General features: G+C 40.0%; 1 pseudogene; it reads left to right on the forward strand.

Annotated features, from left to right (window-relative positions):
• The first annotated feature begins 693 nt into the window (after nt 1-693).
• On the forward strand, nt 694-3156 carry LOC104883998 (uncharacterized; annotated as a pseudogene).
• The last annotated feature ends 15640 nt before the right edge of the window (nt 3157-18796 follow it).

Genomic DNA, 18796 nt, shown 5'->3' on the forward strand with positions numbered 1-18796 from the left:
ATGTGGTGCAAAATGATTCGGATTGGGGGACATGATCGCAATGAAAGAAGAGGTGGAAGGTACGATGTGGAACCCATTAATATACTGTCTACCAAGCTTGATGCCTTGGTCACTCAATTACAAAGGTCAAATATGCTCTCCTCTTCCTCTTCTACATCTCTTCCCCCTCCCAAATCTTCTAATGCACCCATGCATGCTCATTATGTCTCACATGTCAATTCCATGCCGATGGATATTATGTTTTGTGATTTTTGTGGTTCATATGAACACTATGTTAATCAATGTTATTTTATTGAACCCTCATCTCCTACTTCCCCTCAAATGGAACAAATTAATGTCTTTCAAAACTATACCAATCCTAGAAGGGACCCATACTCTAATACTTTTCACCCGGGTTGGAAAGATCACCCTAATTTTAGTTATCGGGGAAACCAAGGGCAAGGACCTAGCAACCACTACTACCAAAATCAAGGCAAAGCTCCTTCCCACATGCTTAACCAAAGACCTCCGGGTAACTATCAAAGTAATAGACCTCCCTTCAGTCCACCTCCCGGTTTCCAACCTAAATAGCCCACTCCTCAAAAGTCTAACATGGAGTTGATGATGGAAACTTTTATGGCCCAACAAAGTGAAGCAATGAAACAAGTAGCTCAATTGTCATAAAAAGTGGATTCCCTTAGCACTCATAACAAGATGTTGGAGACCCAAGTTGCCCAATTAGCTACTTCTTCTCCTAGAAATTTCGGATCTTTGCCTAGCCAAGGAGTGCCACCTAAAGACCAATGTCATGCCATAGTTACTATGAGTGGAAAACAACTTGAGGAGGTGGTGGATACAAGAGTTGAGAAAGAGCACGAAGTTGAAACTGAAAATGAGAAAGCTATTAATATTGAGGATGGTGCAAGCCCCAAGACTAGTGAAAATGGCAAGAGCTTAAAAGAGAACCTTAGGATTGTTGAGGAAGCCAAGAGTACACCTCCACCTTACATACCTAAGCTTCCCTTCCCCTCTAGGTTTGCCGGGGTAAAGCTTGATGATCAATTTGCCAAGTTCCTTGATGTCTTGAAGAAACTCTACATTAACATCCTTTTCACCGAAGCCATTAAGCAAATGCCTACCTATGCCAAGTTTTTGAAAGATGTTTTGAGCAAAACGAGGGCCTTAGATTGTGTGGAAACCATTAATCTCATGGAGAATTGTAGTGCAATCATCCAAAATAAGTTACCCACCAAGCTTAAGGACCCCGGAAGCTTTTCAATCCCTTGTGCCATAGGAGACATGGTTATTGACAAGGCTTTGTGTGATTTAGGTGCTAGTGTGAGTCTTTTGCACTACTCGGTTTGCAAGAGATTGAACCTAGGAGACCTTAAACCTACTCACATCTCCCTTTAATTGAACGATAGATCGGTAAAAATGCCTCCGGGAAAGCTTGAAGATGTCCCTCTTAGGGTTGGGAAGTTCTACATTCCCGTTGACTTTATTGCCTTAGAAATGGATGAAGACCCTAATGTACCAATAATCTTGGGTATACCATTTATAGCTACAGCGGGGGCTATTATTGATGTGAAAAATGGCAAGCTAACTTTTGAGGTGGGTGATGAATATGTAGCTTTTAGCTTCACTCAAATTATGAAATGCCCTTCTTATATGGATGATTGCATGCGAATTAATATACTTGAACATGTCACCCATGAAAGTAGGAACACACATTTGCATAATACTCATGATTCTCTTGAATTTGCTTTGTTGAATGTCAAAGACTATGATGAAGAAGATGTGTTACATATGGTTCAAGCTTTGGATGTAATGGAACATAAGAGTTTGAATACTCAAGGTGAAGACTTGGAGAATGAACCCACCAAGGAGGTGAGTAAACTTGATCTTAAACCCTTCCCCCATCCCTCAGATATGTGTTCTTGGATGAGTCTAGTCCAGTTATTGTTAATGCTAACCTCAATGATGATCAACTCTCAAAACTTCTCATGGTTTTAAGAGCTCACAAAAAATCCATTGGATATAGCATTGATGATCTAAAAGGGATAAGCCCGGACTTTTGCATGCATCGCATTGCCCTTGAGGAGGGTAACAAGCCTTCTATTGAGGCTCAAAGAAGGTTGAACCCCAATATGAAGGAAGTGGTGAAAAAAGAGGTCATGATACTACTTGATGCGGGGATCATTTACCCCATTTCGAATAGTAAATGGGTTTCCCTGGTTCAAGTAGTTCCTAAGAAAGGTGGAACAGCGGTTGTTAAAAATGATCCAAATGAGTTGATTCCAACCCGAGTTGTAATCGGGTGGCGTATGTGCATTGACTATAGGAGACTAAATACCGCCACCCGAAAAGACCACTTTCCTCTTCCCTTCATAGATCAAATGTTGGAACGTTTAGCCAAGCACAAATTCTTTTGCTACCTTGATGGATATTTCGGATTTTTCCAAATCCCAATCCATCCGGAAGACCAAGAGAAACTACTTTCACATGCCCCTTTGGTACCTTCGCATATCGAAGGATGCCTTTTGGGTTATGTAATGCTCCGGCTACGTTTCAACGGTGTATGATGACCATATTTTTTGAATTTCTTGAGAACATAATGGAAGTCTTCATGGATGACTTTAGTGTTTATGTTCAAGACTATTATTCATGTTTGGCTCACCTTGCACAAGTTTTAAAAATAATTGTGAAGAAGTTAATTTGGTGTTGAATTGGGAAAAGTGCCATTTCATGGTACAAGAAGGTGTTGTTTTGGGTCATGTTGTTTCCTAATGGGGTATTCAAGTTGACAAGGCAAAGGTTGAGGTTATTGAGCAACTTCCCCCTCCCACAAATGTCAAAGGGATGCGGAGTTTTCTTGGCCATGCGGGGTTTTACCGCCATTTTATCAAGGACTTCTCCAAGATTGCCAAACCTCTTACCCATCTCCTTGTCAAGGATGCCCCATTCTTGTTTACTAATGATTGTCTTGAAGCTTTTTGCAAGATTAAACAAGCACTTGTCTCGGCCCCAATTATTCAACCTCCGAATTGGGACTTGCCATTTGAGATCATGTGTGATGCGAGTGACTATGCCATAGGGGCGGTTTTGGGGCAAAGGAGTGACAAAGCCCTTCATGCCATCTACTACACCAGCAATAGACTCTTGATGGGGCACAAGTGAACTATGCCACCACCGAGAAAGAGCTTCTTGCAATAGTGTATGCCTTGCAAAAGTTTCGACCCTACCTCTTGGCTCAAAAGTAGTGGTGTACACCGACCACTCGGCTCTCAAGTATCTTATTGCCAAGAAGGAAGCCAAGCCTCACCTTATCTGTTCGATACTACTTTTGCAAGAATTTGATTTGGAAATTCGGGATAAGAAAGGGGCCGAAAACTTAGTGGCCGATCATTTGTCAAGACTTCGAGTTGAAAAGGGAGTGGGAAATGTTTTTGACCCTCCTATTGATGATTCATTTCCGGATGACCACTTGTTTTCCATTGAGAGTAAGAAGCTTCCTTGGTATGCGAATCTTGTAAACTATCTTGCTTGTAGCGTTTTCCCCCCCGAATTCTACAACTCAACAAAAAAGGAAATTGAAGCATGATGCTAAGAGGTACATATTGGATGCGCCCATCTTGTACAAAAGAGGGGTGGATGACCTCCTTAGAAGATGTGTGCCGAATGAGGAGGCATCTAGTGTCCTTCAAATGTGTCATTCCTCACCATGTGGAGGTCACATGAGCGCTAACAAAACGATAGCTAAGATCCTATAAAGTGGATTCTTTTGGCCCACTCTATTCAAGGATGCTTGGGTCCAGGTTAAGACTTGTGATAGGTGTCAACGCACCGAAAATATTTCACGAAGAGATGAAATGCCTCAAAACCCCATCCTTGAGTTAGAAGTCTTTGATGTTTGGGCCATAGACTTTATGGGACCATTTCCTTCTTCATATGGAAACAAATACATCTTGGTGGCGGTTAATTATGTGTCCAAATGGATTGAAGCTATAGCATCCCCAACCAATGATGCCAAAGTGGTGATGAAGTTGTTTAAAAAGACTATTCTCTCCCGATTTGGACTCCCTAGGGCCATAAATAGTGATGGTGGTTCCCACTTTGCGCAAAAGTCCTTTCATGCGCTTTTGGCCAAGTATGGGGTGCACCACAAGGTGGGTTTGTCATACCATCCCCAAATTAGTTGTCAAGCAGAGATTTCTACGCGAATTGAAGCTCATTCTTTGGAAAACCATTGAGAGGCATATGAAAGATTGGTCCATTAAGTTGGACGATGCCTTGTGGGCCTATAGGACGGCTTTCAAAACTCCTATAGGTACCACTCCCTACAAATTGGTGTATGGCAAATCTTGCCACTTACCGGTTGAGATGGAGCATAGGGCGCTATGGGCAATCAAGACTCTCAATTTTGATTTGGCTAGTGCGGGTGAAAAACGCCTATTGAAATTACATGTGTTAGAAGAGCTAAGGATGAATGCTTATGATTGCGCTAGTGTCTACAAGGCAAGAACTAAGGAGTGGCATGACAAACATATCAACAAGAAGGAATTTCATGAAGGCGACAAGGTATTACTCTACAATTCAAGATTAAAGCTTTTTCCAGGCAAACTCAAGTCTAGATGGAGTGGCCTTTTTGAGGTAAAAAAGGTTTTTCCGCATGGTGCGGTTGAGGTTTGTAGCAAGGACTTGGAGTCCTTCAAAGTGAATGGACAACGCCTCAAGATCTACTATTAGGGTGACAAACTTGGAAAAGTCTTATCACTCGCACTCAAGGAGTTCACCTCCCCTCCACCCACTTAATTGTGAGGTAAAGTCAAGCTAATGACTCAAAACTAAGCGCTTGCAGGAGGCAACCTGACTTCTTTCCCTTTTTCATTTCACTATTTATTTCTTTCTTTTTCGAGCATTTTCATGTATTTATTAGTTTTTTCTAGTTTTTATGCACTAACCTTTTTGTGTTATTTTTCTTACCACCAAACAAAAAAAAAAACAAAAAACAAAAAACAAAGAACTTGCAGCAACCAAAAGAGGAGCGGGCGCTCCTCTGAATCAGAGAACGGACGCTCCTTGAAAGAAATCGAGCCTGCAGAAAAAAAAACAGAAGGTAGGCAGAGAAGTTGGAGCGCCAAAGGAGCTCTCAAAGAGCGAGCGCTATGAATTACAACGGAGCGGGCGCTCCTTGCAAAAATACCCTGCAAAATGAAAAAAACAGAAGCATGGGAGGAAGTTGGAGCGCCTAAAGAGCGAGCGAGAAGCGGGCGCTCCTTAGCCCAGCAAGCCAGGAGCGGGCGCTCCACGTTAACAAGGAGCGGGCGCTCCATACAAAAAAAAAACCTGCAGAGAACAAAACAAAAGCACTCCAGAAAGTTGGAGCACCCAAGGAGCGACCAAGGAGCGGGCGCTCTTTGGCCCAGCGATACAGGAGAGGGCACTCCAGTTCTCAAAGGAGCGGGCGCTCCTTTGCATCTTGGGTGAAATTTCAGAATTTCTCAAAGGAGCGGGCGCTCCTGATTAACACGGAGCGGGCGCTCCTTCTGTTTTTCCTCCCCTTTTCTAAATTTTTGGCCCTTTCTCCTCTCATTTCTTTTCTCCCATTTCAAACCCTAACATTTTTCTCCTTTCTGTCTCCTTCCTCTTACCTTCTCATCTCTCACAAACTCCATTAAAATCACCATCAACTCCATTTTTCTTCCTCTCTTCTCTTCCAATACATCTTCTACTTTCTTTTTCTTCACAAAAATCTCACTCATGTTCCACAAACTCTTCATCCTCTTCTCTCACTTGAAATTTGGGTTTGCTTGTAGAAATTGGGCTCATCTTAAGATTTGAAGCACATTTGCCTACTACATTCAAGTAAGATCATCTCTTCCTTGTTCTTTTTCTATTTTTATTTTATTTTCTTTTTTTTTTCTTTTTTTTTCTCTTTTTTATTTTATTTTCATTCTACATAGTTAGTTTATTTTTAATTTTTACTTGTGATTGTGGGATTAACTGTTTTTCTAGATAGTTTTTTTTTATTTCTTAGGTTTTTGTGCTTTGTGGTCTTTGTGATTTGTGTGTTCTTGTAGTGCAATTTCTCTTTTTAGTTTTTATTGTGATTGTTGGAATTGTTGTCATAGAAGCACCTTTCGGACCTCCCTAGGATCATTTGACTTGTTGGAACTTTGTTGGTGGATATATTGATTGTGAATTTGTTGAAATTTGGAGATTGTATTGTCCATTTGTTGATTATTTAAGTGTGTGCATAGTGGTCGAGCCTTCTCTTTAAACTCCACAACATGACTTCACGCACCAAGAAAAACAAAACACTCACAAATGCCAATCCTTCCCCCAATGATTCAATCCACATTCCTAAACTTCGGTTTGACCCCGACTCAAATAACAAAAAGGCCTATGATGTACTTAAGCACTGAAAAATCAATCCGACCACATTCTACCACGGCCCTACCTTAGAAGCACTTGGCATTCGCCAAGATGTTCTAGCGTGCCTAACAGGGCTAGGTTGGGATCGTTTTTCATCTTTGCATGCATTGACATATGAGCGGGTCACCCTTGAGTTCCTCGCCTCCCCTAAGCGAACTCTAAATGGGGAAGAAGAATTTAATATTTCCTTCCAACTATTTAACACCAAATTTTGAATGACCCTAGCGGAGTTAAATGGGGTATTTGGTCGGCCCTCGGAGGCGAGGATTTGTCACCCTCACCTCCAAAACTTTCCCAATTACAACCAAGAAGCCTTTTGGAGGTTCATCTCTCGACTTTCCAACTTTCAATCTCGGTCCGTCTCCTCTACAACCATTGTTTCCTCTATCCTTCAGTACACCCATCGACTTCTCGTTGGGTGTGTCTTTACTAAGCAAGAGCTTAGTAAAATGACCAAGGAAGACCTCATCGTTCTCTACATGGCCACCGAGACCCCCAACCGCTTAGGGAGAATGCTAAACTCGGGTTTTCACTTCTTAGAGCGATGTGTAGAGATAAAAAGGGGGACCTCTATCGGGGGGACATAAATATTGGTGGCATGATATCTTTGATAGCCATCAACAAGGGTTTTGGGGAGCACCTAAAACAACTCAAGGCCATTGATAGTAACCCTTTCCTTGATCTTGATGCTTTGCGACGGATGCAATGGATCCGTCCTACCCATGATCCGGAGCGTTGGAGTTGGTTTGTTAAGGGTCACCACCATTGCTTTCTCCCCAACCCCGAGGCCACTAGGATTGACCGAGAAGCTAGAAATGTTTCGGATGTTGCTAGTGAGCCTAAAGATGAAGATCCCCCACCCCGTGTCGAGCATGTTGTCCCCCCTCCACATGGTCGCTCCACTAGGCAACCTCCTTCTTCCTCCTCTTCCTCCTTCGACCTTGAACATGCCATTACATCTCTCTCTCTCACTCAAAATCGTATGCTTTCTATGATGGAAGGCATGCGGAGTGACTATGATGGCATGCTGGTGCAAACGAACCAAAACTACAACTACCATGTAGAAAGAGGTGATTTTGCACCATATATGAACTACCCCCATTGGCCCCCTCAACATGGGCCGATCCCCGATTGGCAAAATAACCAACCCACCTACCCCTACCACCCCCATCGTGATCCACCTTATGATTATAGGGAATCTGGTGGCACAAACCCGGTTGGTGATCCCAACTATCCTTTTGTGCCTCCCCCCGATAACGGTGGTGGTAGTATTAGTACCCACGAGTATAGTGTCAGATAGAGTTTCACGATTCCTTTATAATTTATGGAAAAAGGTCCCGGAAGCGCTTGATAGTGAGCTATTGATGAGTACAACCTTTCACCCAACTACATACGGTCAAACAGAAAGAACTATTCACACCTTGGAAGACATGTTAAGATCTTGTGCCTTAGAATACCAGGGATTGGGAAGACCATTTAGACCTCATAGAGTTCTCATACAACAACAGTTATCATGCTAATATTAAAAGGGCTCCATTCTAAGCATTGTATGGGAGAAAGTGTCGTAGTCCCTTGTGTTGGAATGACATTAATTAGTGAGACTGTGATGTTAGGTCCTGAGATGATTCAAGAAATAGTGGATCAAGTGCGAGTCATCCAACAAAATAATAAGGCTGCACGGGAAAGGCAAAAATCCTATGCGGATCAGAAGCGGAGGGAAGAGGATTATGAAGTTGGTGAAAAGGTATTGCTAAAGGTATCCCCAATGAAAGGAGTGATGCGATTTGGGAAAAAGGGGAAGCTAAGTCCAAAGTTCATAGGTACATATGAGATTTTGGCAAAAGTAGGCAGCTTATCGCCTGGAATTGCCTAACGAATCAGAAAGGGTACATAACGTGTTTCACGTGTCCTAACTCCGAAAATACGTACCTGAGGAGTCACATGTCCTAGAACCTGAAAACGTCGAGTTATGAAACCTTGTCCTATGAAGAGAAACCCATCAAGATCCTAGACTATAAGGTGCGTAGTACGAGAAATAAGGATGTCAAAATTGTCAAGGTGTTATCTGAAGAATCCACAAGGGAAGCATATGATGCGATGCGTCTGAAGTACCCTGAGCTTTTTCAAGAGGTAGGTTAGTTACGGGGACGTAACATTTCTTTTAAGGGGGTAAGAATGCGGTAGAATTTCGCGCTTCCACCTTAAAGTATGTCAAGTCTGTTAATTATGTGTATTTATTGCTTATGTGACGTGCGAAAGTTAGAAAATACTTGTAAAATATTGGGACTTAGAAGTGCAAAAGATCATCGTTAAGACTAGCTACCTCAAAGTTTCGGGACGAAACTTCCTTTAAGGGGGCAAGCCTGTAATACTCCGTATTTTTGGGAGTTATTCTTTATAAATAAGAAAATATGAAGAATGTAATTGAAAGTATTTTAATATTATTTACAAAAATAATACAGTTTAGGTAAGCCTATAGTTATAACTTAATTATGCAACCTACCTAGTATAACTAATTATATCAGGGTTCAGTTATTTTATTTCGAAATAAATAAAATAAGTAAATAGGAAGTTGATTTGGGAATAAATTCTATTAGACTTAGGTTTGCCACCCTATAAATAGGAAAGAAAAGAAAAAAAAATGAAAAATCAGGAAACCCTAGCTAATCATTCGTTCTTTGTCCCCAAAGATTTCCTCTCTCCTCCTTATTTCTTCTCAATTGCGTTCTCTCTCCTCTCCTCTACTTTCCTTCCTTTCTTTGCACTTGAGAACTCCCTCGCCGACGTTCAGGAAGGGACAAAGGTCATCGGTGGTTCGCATCGCTGCTGGAGGTTCGCACCTGTTGTTGGCGATTCGCGCTGCTCGTCGGAAATTGCGGGTTGCCGCTGCACATCAGTCGAATGTCGAAGGTTCGCGCGAGGTAGTCATCGTGTAGAGGCCGAAATTGCGAGTTCGTGTGGTCGCGCAAGGTAGTCGTCACGCGGAGGCCGGAGAGAGAGAGAGAGAGGTTGTTCGAGCGTGTGTGGGGTTGCTCGCGAGGTTCGTGGCTGGGTTCGTCGAGTAGCAGGCGGGCACGCGAGTGTCGCGCTGTTTAGCCGAATAGAGGCTCGAGTTGGTGGTCAGCGTCGTCGTCGGTGGTCTCCGGTGGTTATCTCTTTGTTTTCTTTTCCTTTTTTTAATTATTATATATAATCTGATTTTGTAATTAAAATGTAATGTGATTTAGTTGTAAGTTAATTTAAGTTGTAAATCTGATTAAGTTTTGTAAGTATAAGTAAGGTATAAAAGTAAGTAAAAAAATCAGATTATTAGTTATAGTTATAATGTTTATAATAATCTTGATATTAAAATCTGATTTTTGGTAGTACTTAGGTATGATGGTTTAAGTGGAGGTTGTAAAGGTAATATAGTAAAAGTTAAAGAAATCAAATTCTTGAGTACACTATTAGTTCTTAGGATGTTTTTAATTCTCAATTCTGTTTTAAATTATACCTATGTTTAGTGGGTTAAGTTTTTGGTACTATAAATAAGTATAGTAAAAGTTAACTAAAATCAGATTTGCACATTGTTATTAGTTCTTAAAAGATGTTAGTTTAAATGGAGTTATGACAAAAAGAGGTGAACAAAAAGATTAATTATTTTTATATTCCGAAACAGTATGTCTTATATAGTTAGTCACGTTATTTTGGTTAATAATATCAAGGACGTAGCACTGAAATATTTTATTATTCGATCAGGTCCCAATTTCATAAGCGGAGCGTTTAAATAGTTAGCGAAGATTCTTCGTTACAAGGTACGTATGCGTACTAGTTCAGTTGCATTTTTTAGTATCATGTTAGGTTGTGAATTCTTTCATTGGAACCTAGAATCATAATAGGGAAAAATTGTATGATTGTGATTGATGAGATTATTTGGTAGCATGAAATAGATTGGAAATCTGTATATATTTCCTAATTGTATGACTTGTGAATTAGATTGCATTGTTATTTAGATGCGTAATTCTATCGTATCACAAACATGAAAAGCACTGGATTGGTATCCTTTGAATTACGTTGTAACAAGGATGTTACAAGAATTAAAGAACTGAGCAATGTATCTAAGAAAGAACATTAAATGATTATATGTTTAATGTGGTGTAAACGGACAATACTAAGAAAAATTTTTTGGCAATAAACTTGTAGTTGGATTCCTTGCAAGTAATGAACAATGGGGGGAATGTGGGACTTGTTCTACACTCCTACACAGACCTACTGTGACGACAGTAGTGTCCTTTTGAATTTTAATAACTCAAGTACGTGGAAGGTTCCGTACGATCTTGGGGGTATGCATACTAAGGTGATGAATGTGCGACGGAACGAACCCGTATATGCATTTCATCTAATAGACCAAGTTGTCTTTTAAGGATTAAGTAGCCCGTATGATTCTAGTAAGATGGCGGTGCCCGTTCGCTACCAGCTAAATTATAAAAGTAACAAATGTAATACTATCGTAGTATCATGTCTAGGTACGATTCTCTTATTGTTTTGATTATGCTTAGTATATTATCTCAATGTTTTAGTACTCAGCATAGCTGATTGTTTGTTATTGTGTTTGTTTATTGACATGTGATGAACCATCGATGCTACAATAGGGAGCATACTAGGTCTGCTGGTGTTGCTGCATGAGATTTAGCATATGGGGGATATTCTCTAGTCTCTAAACTTTTAAACGTTTTGACTAAATATTATAAAACTATTATGATTTACTTAGTTTGTGGTTTAAATAAAAAAGGGTCGTTGATGATTCCCGAGTTGTAGTTAATATTTTGTTTCCATTGCAGTTTAGTTTTCATAATAATGATTTAAGTTAGGATTTTTTAACAAAAATAATACATATTTTTTGCCCGTTCTCTCGCAATAATACAAACTTTTGATTATTTTTTAATAATACAAACTTTTGATCGAAATTCCTCCACTAGGGCAATACCAGTTGTTAACTTATTGTAGGAGGTAACAAGCTGAGGTGGTTCAGGTGGGTGGGGGTTGGGGGAGGAGATAGAAAGAAGAAAGATCATTTTGTAATTTTTTTGGACCTATTTTACAGGTTACAAGTCAACTTGACCTACTGGAGGAATTTTGGTGTAAAGTTTGTATTATTAAAAAATAATCAAAAGTTTGAATTATTGCGAGAGCACGGGAAAAAGTTTGTATTATTGTAGTTAAAAAATCCTTTATGTCAAATGTTTCATTTCAATAAGCCTTGCGTTTCACCGCGGCGGTAACACTACCAAAGTCGATGCGGCGTTGTTTAGACGTTTATGGATTTTGGGGGTGTTACACACAACCTCATGCTCCCTGTTGACCCTTGAGTTTTGAAGATGACCTAACCACAAAAGACATAGTATATTTTATTTATGTTGTTGCAAGGTAATTCATGCTCGAGCTAAGAGAATACTTGATTGAAGATTAAAGCGGAGAATTAATCAAGATCGAAGTAAAGATGTTCGAGAAGATGAAGAATCAAGCATGGAATGAAGATTAGAATACATTAGGGTATTTATTAATCTTCTTGTTAAGGTTGAGTAAAAGCTTTATTAAGTTCGTGGTGAATTCTCAAAGGAACTTGGTTCTGTTCCCATGAAAGGAACAGACCTGGCACTATAGGAACAAGGCTAAGGAACAAGACTTAATAATTAGGGAACAAGACTTAAAACTAATTTAGGAACTTCTAAGTGACTAATATTGTGCGCCTAAGATAATTGTGTGCCCAATATAGTTGTTAGAGTTTTTAGGGATAATTTGACTAAGATCCATTATTTTAGGAAGTTAGTTTAAGTTTGTTAGGAAAAGATTTTAAAAAGATTTTCTGATTTTAAATTAACTGATTTTCAAATATTATCTTTTTAAAATATATATTTTATCTTTTTATTTTATTTAAAAGATTTGTTTTCGAAATTTATTATTTCCGGTTTTCAAAATGTTTCGGATTTTTGAATTATAAAAACTGTTTTCCGGTTTTATAAAAGATTTTGAAAAAGATATTTTTTCTAAAAACTAGCTAAAGTATTTTATTTATTTATTTCCTAAAATCTAGATTACACGCCTAAGGTTTACTGCTACATGTTTTATGTAGTTAGTGGATTTAGTGGCTTAAGTTAATTATCCTCCAAGTATTTAATTAAATTAAATAAGTTTAATTATTCTCCAAGTTTTGCAAAAACCACGTAATATGTTACTGCTTCTATGAAGTGAAGTAGTGGATTAGTGGATGCTTTACATGACATGGAATAATTAATTTAATTAATTAATTAAACATCATGGAGAACATGTGATAATGGTCTAAGTTAGTGGAGAATATGTCTTGTCTTAATTGTCTATAAATAGGCGCCTAATTCATTTGAGAAAATTGTGTCTGACTTAGTTAATTTGTCCTAAGTTATCTAAAGTGTCAGTGCCTTTTCCTTAAGAGAATTCATACTTACATTAATCGAGTTTATTACTCTTCCATTATTTTATAAAGTGTATTTTTGAGAAAAAGGGTTTGAGTGAACTCTTGTAAGTGTGAGAAAGCTTTGAGTGAAGCAAGAGAAAGAGAAAGAGAAAGAGAAAGGAACTTCGAGTGAAGTTTGAGAGAAAACGTCAGTTGTTGGGAACTGTCGTTGGGAACTTGAGTTGAGTGACTTAAGTTGAGAATCGAGAGAAAAGTAATAGGTTGTAATCAGAGTTGTTTTGGCCTATTATAGTGGAAAGTTGTTTAAAATCCCTTGTGGTCGAGGTTGTTTCTTCCTACTAGGCCTAGGAAGTTTTTCCTCGTAAAATCTCTCGTGTTCCCATTGTTTGTTCCCAAGTTTACTTTTAATTCCGCAAAAAGTAGAGCTTATTCTCTCACTATAATTCACCCCCTCTTATAGTGCTCATATTATACAACACTCCTATCCTTTTTCATCACAAACAACACAGGAGCTCCCCAAGGTGATGCACTAAGTTTAATATAACTTTTCTCCAGCAATTCCTGCAATTGCATCTTCAACTCACTCATCTCAGGTGGTGCCATTCTATAAGGTGCCTTAGATATGGGTGCAGTTCCAGGAACTAAGTCTATGGTGCACTCAACATATCTCGCAGGTGCATACCTGAAATCACGCTCGAAAATACATTCATAAAGTCGTTCACAATTGGGACACCCTCAATATTCATACCAACATACTTGCTCACATATTGCACGCTACAGAAAAATAATTCACACCCCTTCTTCATCAACTTCCTCACTTGCATCGCAGAGATAACCCTGAAATTCTTAGGCTTCTCAACACTACCTTCCGAACCTCACAGTCTATATTGACCTTGTAGAAACTTAACCAGTTCATCCCAAGAATAACATCTAGGTCTCCCAAATTGAACTCTATTAAATCAGATGCAAATACACAGTCTATCTTCAGAGGCAGATTCTTCAACAATTTGGTACACCTTATGATCTCTCCAGTAGGTATACTAATAGGCAAGTCAATGTCTTCACATTCTACTAACCCTAGACTCTTAAGGACAGATGACGACACAAAAGAAAAAGTCGCTCCCGAATCAAACAATGTTTTAACAAGGACGAAGTTAGTAGAAAAAGTACCAGAAGCTATGTTAGCTTCTTTGCGACTCATTACATACAGTTTAACCTAGAGCCTTATTCTAGTTGATTTTCTCACTAGCAGGCTTATTATATTTCCCTTGGTTATTGCCATTGCCATTCTTGTAACACCCCGACCCATACAGAGTCGAGTTTATCGTCACCAATGCGCATCCAGGGCCAAAAACTGTCCTCAATAACCAACACGAGTTCTTCCGGCGCATTTTGTCCTCACTCATGCGCACCCTGAGAAACTTTCCCGGAGGTCACCCATCCCTGGACTACTCCCAGCCAAGCACGCTTAGCTGTGGAGTAATTAAGGAAATAAGCTCCCTAAAAGCAAGATGCATCTTGTTGGAATGAGTAGCCTGCTAAATCCCTTTAAAGCAATCATGAGGGGTATTACATACACCCCCACTTGAGAATAGCAATGCCCTCGTTGTGCCTAAGGACTCCACATATTTGGCCACAATGACCTGTGGGTCGCGAGAATAGAAGAACTGACAATAACAGATTCTGCAACGAGGATTGTGGGCTTTAACAAGATGAAGAGGATGATGTACCGAAAAGCCAAATCGTTCTTTTCTGCGTCTACTTCATTTTCAGCACCAACAACAAACTTTGTTTTCCGATGAGCGAATGAACGATATCGACAACACCAACAACGAAGGGAGACATTCGAAGTACAGTGAAGTAATTGAAGAAGAGCAGCGAGCGAATTTATTGAAATTTATTGAATTTCCAGATCTGTAGACCAAGATTTTATATTTCAAATTTACAGTGAATGTAAAATTTGAAGAAGAGCAGCGAACGAACAAAAATTCGAAGAGAAGATGTTCACTATTTTTGTATAATTCCTTTGTTAGTTTGTTTAGATTTTTTATAGTTTGTTCAAATTTTTGATAGTTGTTCACATTTTGATAATTCATATTTCGGATAATTCTTTTGTTAATTTCATGATTTTGATAGTTCATTATTTTTGTTTGATTTCATGGTTTGCAAATTGTTTGTCTGCAAATTAAGTGTGGTGTAAATTTTGGAATGATTTTGATAGTAATATTCAGTCTGCAAATTAAATGGAACGAAGATTATTGTGGATTATTGTCAAAGGAAGTTGGATTCTTTGATTTATTTTTTATATATATAAAATGCTAATTTGCGTCGCACCTAAGGTATTATGCGAACGCATATTTTTTTTTTTAGTTAATTTTGCCTGATTTGCGTCGCACATGGCTGAAAATGCGACGCAGATGCTTGATTTGTGTCGCACCATATACAACGTGCGATGCAAATCGATAGATCTGCGTCGTTTCCACATACGACGCAGATCAATTATAGGTCATCTGTGTCGAAACCTGTGTCGTCGGACCCAAGTCCGACGCAAATAGGGGTCCCAGGTCCGATGCAAATCGACCTTTTTCTACTAGTGTAGGTTAAGGTCGCATACTTCAACTAACCACCCTAGGGTCACAGAGGAACACAAGTTGACAAGAATGAAGTGGGTGTTGTCCCATCTTCTTCCAGGTTCAACAACAACAAAACCAACTTATGTTGACATGCAAAATATTATTCACATAGATGAGAAATGGTTTTACTTGAACCTTGAGATGAGGAGGTTCTACCTCATACCTTTTGAAGATGACCCTTACAGATGTTGTCAATCAAGGAGGTATCCACTAAAAATCATGTTCATTGGGGTCATAGGAAGGCCTAAGTATGATAGCAATGGGGTAGAAATACATGATGGCAAATATGGCATTTTTCCTTTTGTACAATATATGGCAGCAAAGAAAAGAAGCATAAATAGGCCAGCAAGCACTATTGAACAAAGGCAGCAGAATCAGTTACCCAACAAGTCATCAAGAGGATGATCATAGACCATGTCATACCAGCTATTATCAGCAAATGGTCTTCTCATCTACCAAAAGACATAGTCATCCAGCAAGATAATGCAAGACCACACATATCAGATGATGATATGGAATTCAGAGAGGCAGCAACAAAGGATGGGTTCAACATTAAACTGGTCGACCAACCCCCCTAATCCCCAGATCTCAACATATTGGATTTGTGTCTTTTCAGGGCTATGCAATCTATTCAACATCAAGCATTTCCACATAATGTTGATAATTTAATCACTAGGATCCAAGATGCATATGATTTCTATGACACAAAGAATATTCAATTTGCTTGGTTACAACTTCAATATGTTATGACTGAGATTTTAAAGGTGAAAGGAGGTAACAACTATAGAAACACTCATCATGGCAAGGCACATATGGAAAGGATTGGAATGCTACCAAATAATGTACAAGTTGAATAGTCACTTGTTGATGAAGCAGTTGAATATTTAAATGCAATATTGGTGCCTGTTTTAGAAAGTATCCAGTACTTACATGAAAAAGTGAGCGTTGATCAAGAGTAGGTAACATAGCAAAGTTTGGGTCTCATTACTTTTTTGCCTTTTGGAATGCAATTATTGATGACTGCTACACATAACCATCCTAGTTAGTGTTAAGTGACACTCATAATGCAAACTTTTGTTTAGAGTTAGGTAGTGCATTGTGATTATTACTTGTGGTTAAGGTTTTGTTATGTGACTTTTGTGTAGATATACTAAGTATAGATGGGGAAGTCATGTAATATTTTCATGCATTGATGTATATGTGAATGGTTATTGTTAAGGAAAAATGGATCAGAATACCCCCAACTTTGGGCGGTCCGCTTTTAATACCCCCAACTTTGGATTATTTTTAAATACCCCCAACTTTGGGGGTGGTCCGCCAAAAATGCACCATTTACCTGTTATGACCGGATGAACTGGTAAACCAAAAAACCACCCCCTCTGCTCATCTCTCTCTCCTCTACCACCCCCTCCTCTCTCCTCATCTACCTGCACCCTTTCTCTCTCTTCTACCACCACCATACCACCCTTTCTCTCTCCTGTACCACCCCCTCCTCTCTCCTCATCTACCTGCACCATTTCTCTCTCTTCTACCACCACCATACCACCCTTTCTCTCTCCTCTACCACCCCCTCCTCTCTCCTCATCTACCTGCACCCTTTCTCTCTCTTCTACCACCACCATACCACCCTTTCTCTCTCCTCTACCACCCCTCCTCTCTCCTCATCTACCTACCACCTCCCACCATGCCACTGCTTGCCACGCACCACAAACCGCCACCACCTATCTGCGCCACCACACCGCCACACGCCACACCTTCCACCTACACTACCACAACACCATCTCCACTTTCACCACAGCAACATCACCACAATCTCCATTCTCACCAACATGGGGGTGTTTTTGCTCAAATTTTGAGTCGGTGGTTGTGGTAATGGTGGGTTGAGGTGAGGTTTTGAGTGGTTTTTAGTGGTTGGGTGGGTTGAAATGGGGTTTCGGGTGGTTAAGGCAGGGTTTTGGGTGGTTGGGTCAGGGTTTCTGGGTGGTTAAGGCGAGGTTTTTGGTGGCAGGTGGTTGGGTCGAGGTTTTGGGTGGTGGTGGGTCGAAAGGGGTGGGGCTGGATGCTTGTGGTGTCGAATGGGGGTGGGGACTGGGTGCTGTTGGGACGGGGGTTAGGGCAGTGGGGCGAGGGAGGGTCTGGGGTGGGGGGAAAGGGTTTGCAGCCGACGAGGGGAGAGGGAGGGTCTGGGGTGGGGGAGAGGGTTTGCAGCCAGGGAGGGGAGAGGGAGGGTCTGGGGTGGGGGGAGAGGGTTTGCAGCCGGGGAGGGGAGAGGGAGGGTCTGGGGTGGGGGGAGAGGGTTTGCAGCCGGGGAGGGGAGAGGGAGGGTCTGGGGTGGGGGAGAGGGTGGTTGATGTGGTGGTGGGTAGGAGTCGAAATTAAAAATAAACGAGAAATAAAAAATTACCTGGTTAACAGGTCACAAGTCATTTGGGTGCATTTTTGGTGAACCTCCTCAATAGTTGGGGGTATTTAAAAATAACTCATAGTTGGGGGTATTAAAAGCGGACGGGCCAAAGTTGGGGGTATTCTGATCCATTTTTCCTATTGTTAATGGTTATTGTTATGCACATGTATCTATCATGTCTCACAATCGAAATGAAGTAATTTTTAGGCACCGTTTATGAGATTAGGGAATTAGGGATAAGACAACAAAGCTTCAATGGTAGACAATGAAAAGTAAACCCTCATCATATGACTATAGAATTGCATCAGGGAAAACCAATGTCATCAACACATAAAAATGTTTGATTCCTCAACACGTTGAAAAAGAAACTTGGAGCTCAATGAACATGTTTTATGTATTGAGGTGAGTCCCATCATCATGTGCAACCTATGTGACATTCATCTCTAAAATTAGATCATTGAGATCAATTGTTAGGACTCACGCAAATTAAGACTACAAACTGCCATTGAAGCTTTGTTGTACACAGAGCCATCAACCACAAAGCCATCACTTGACTAATACAAGCCTCTAACTGCCACTAAGCACACAGAGCCATTAACCACAAACTAAACCTAACCACAATCCAAGTTTAGGGTATTTTAGCAGCCCCATAAGCTAAACTCATCAGATCCATACTTAAATGGGACTCAGCTAATAACCACACCAACCAAAAAACAGATGCCATGAGCCACAATAACAAAATCAGATCCATACTTTCATGGGACTCATAAGGATTTATAATCCCATTATCACAAAGTTTAGTGAACCACAAAGTAAATCAAAACCACATTCAAATAGTTTACACATCCAACAACCACAAACAACAACAAAGCAGCATCCATGAGCCACAATAACAAAATCAGATACATACTTTCA

This window comes from Beta vulgaris, chromosome 2 (assembly GCF_026745355.1).
Source record: "Beta vulgaris subsp. vulgaris cultivar EL10 chromosome 2, EL10.2, whole genome shotgun sequence".
Lineage (NCBI taxonomy): Eukaryota > Viridiplantae > Streptophyta > Magnoliopsida > Caryophyllales > Amaranthaceae > Beta > Beta vulgaris.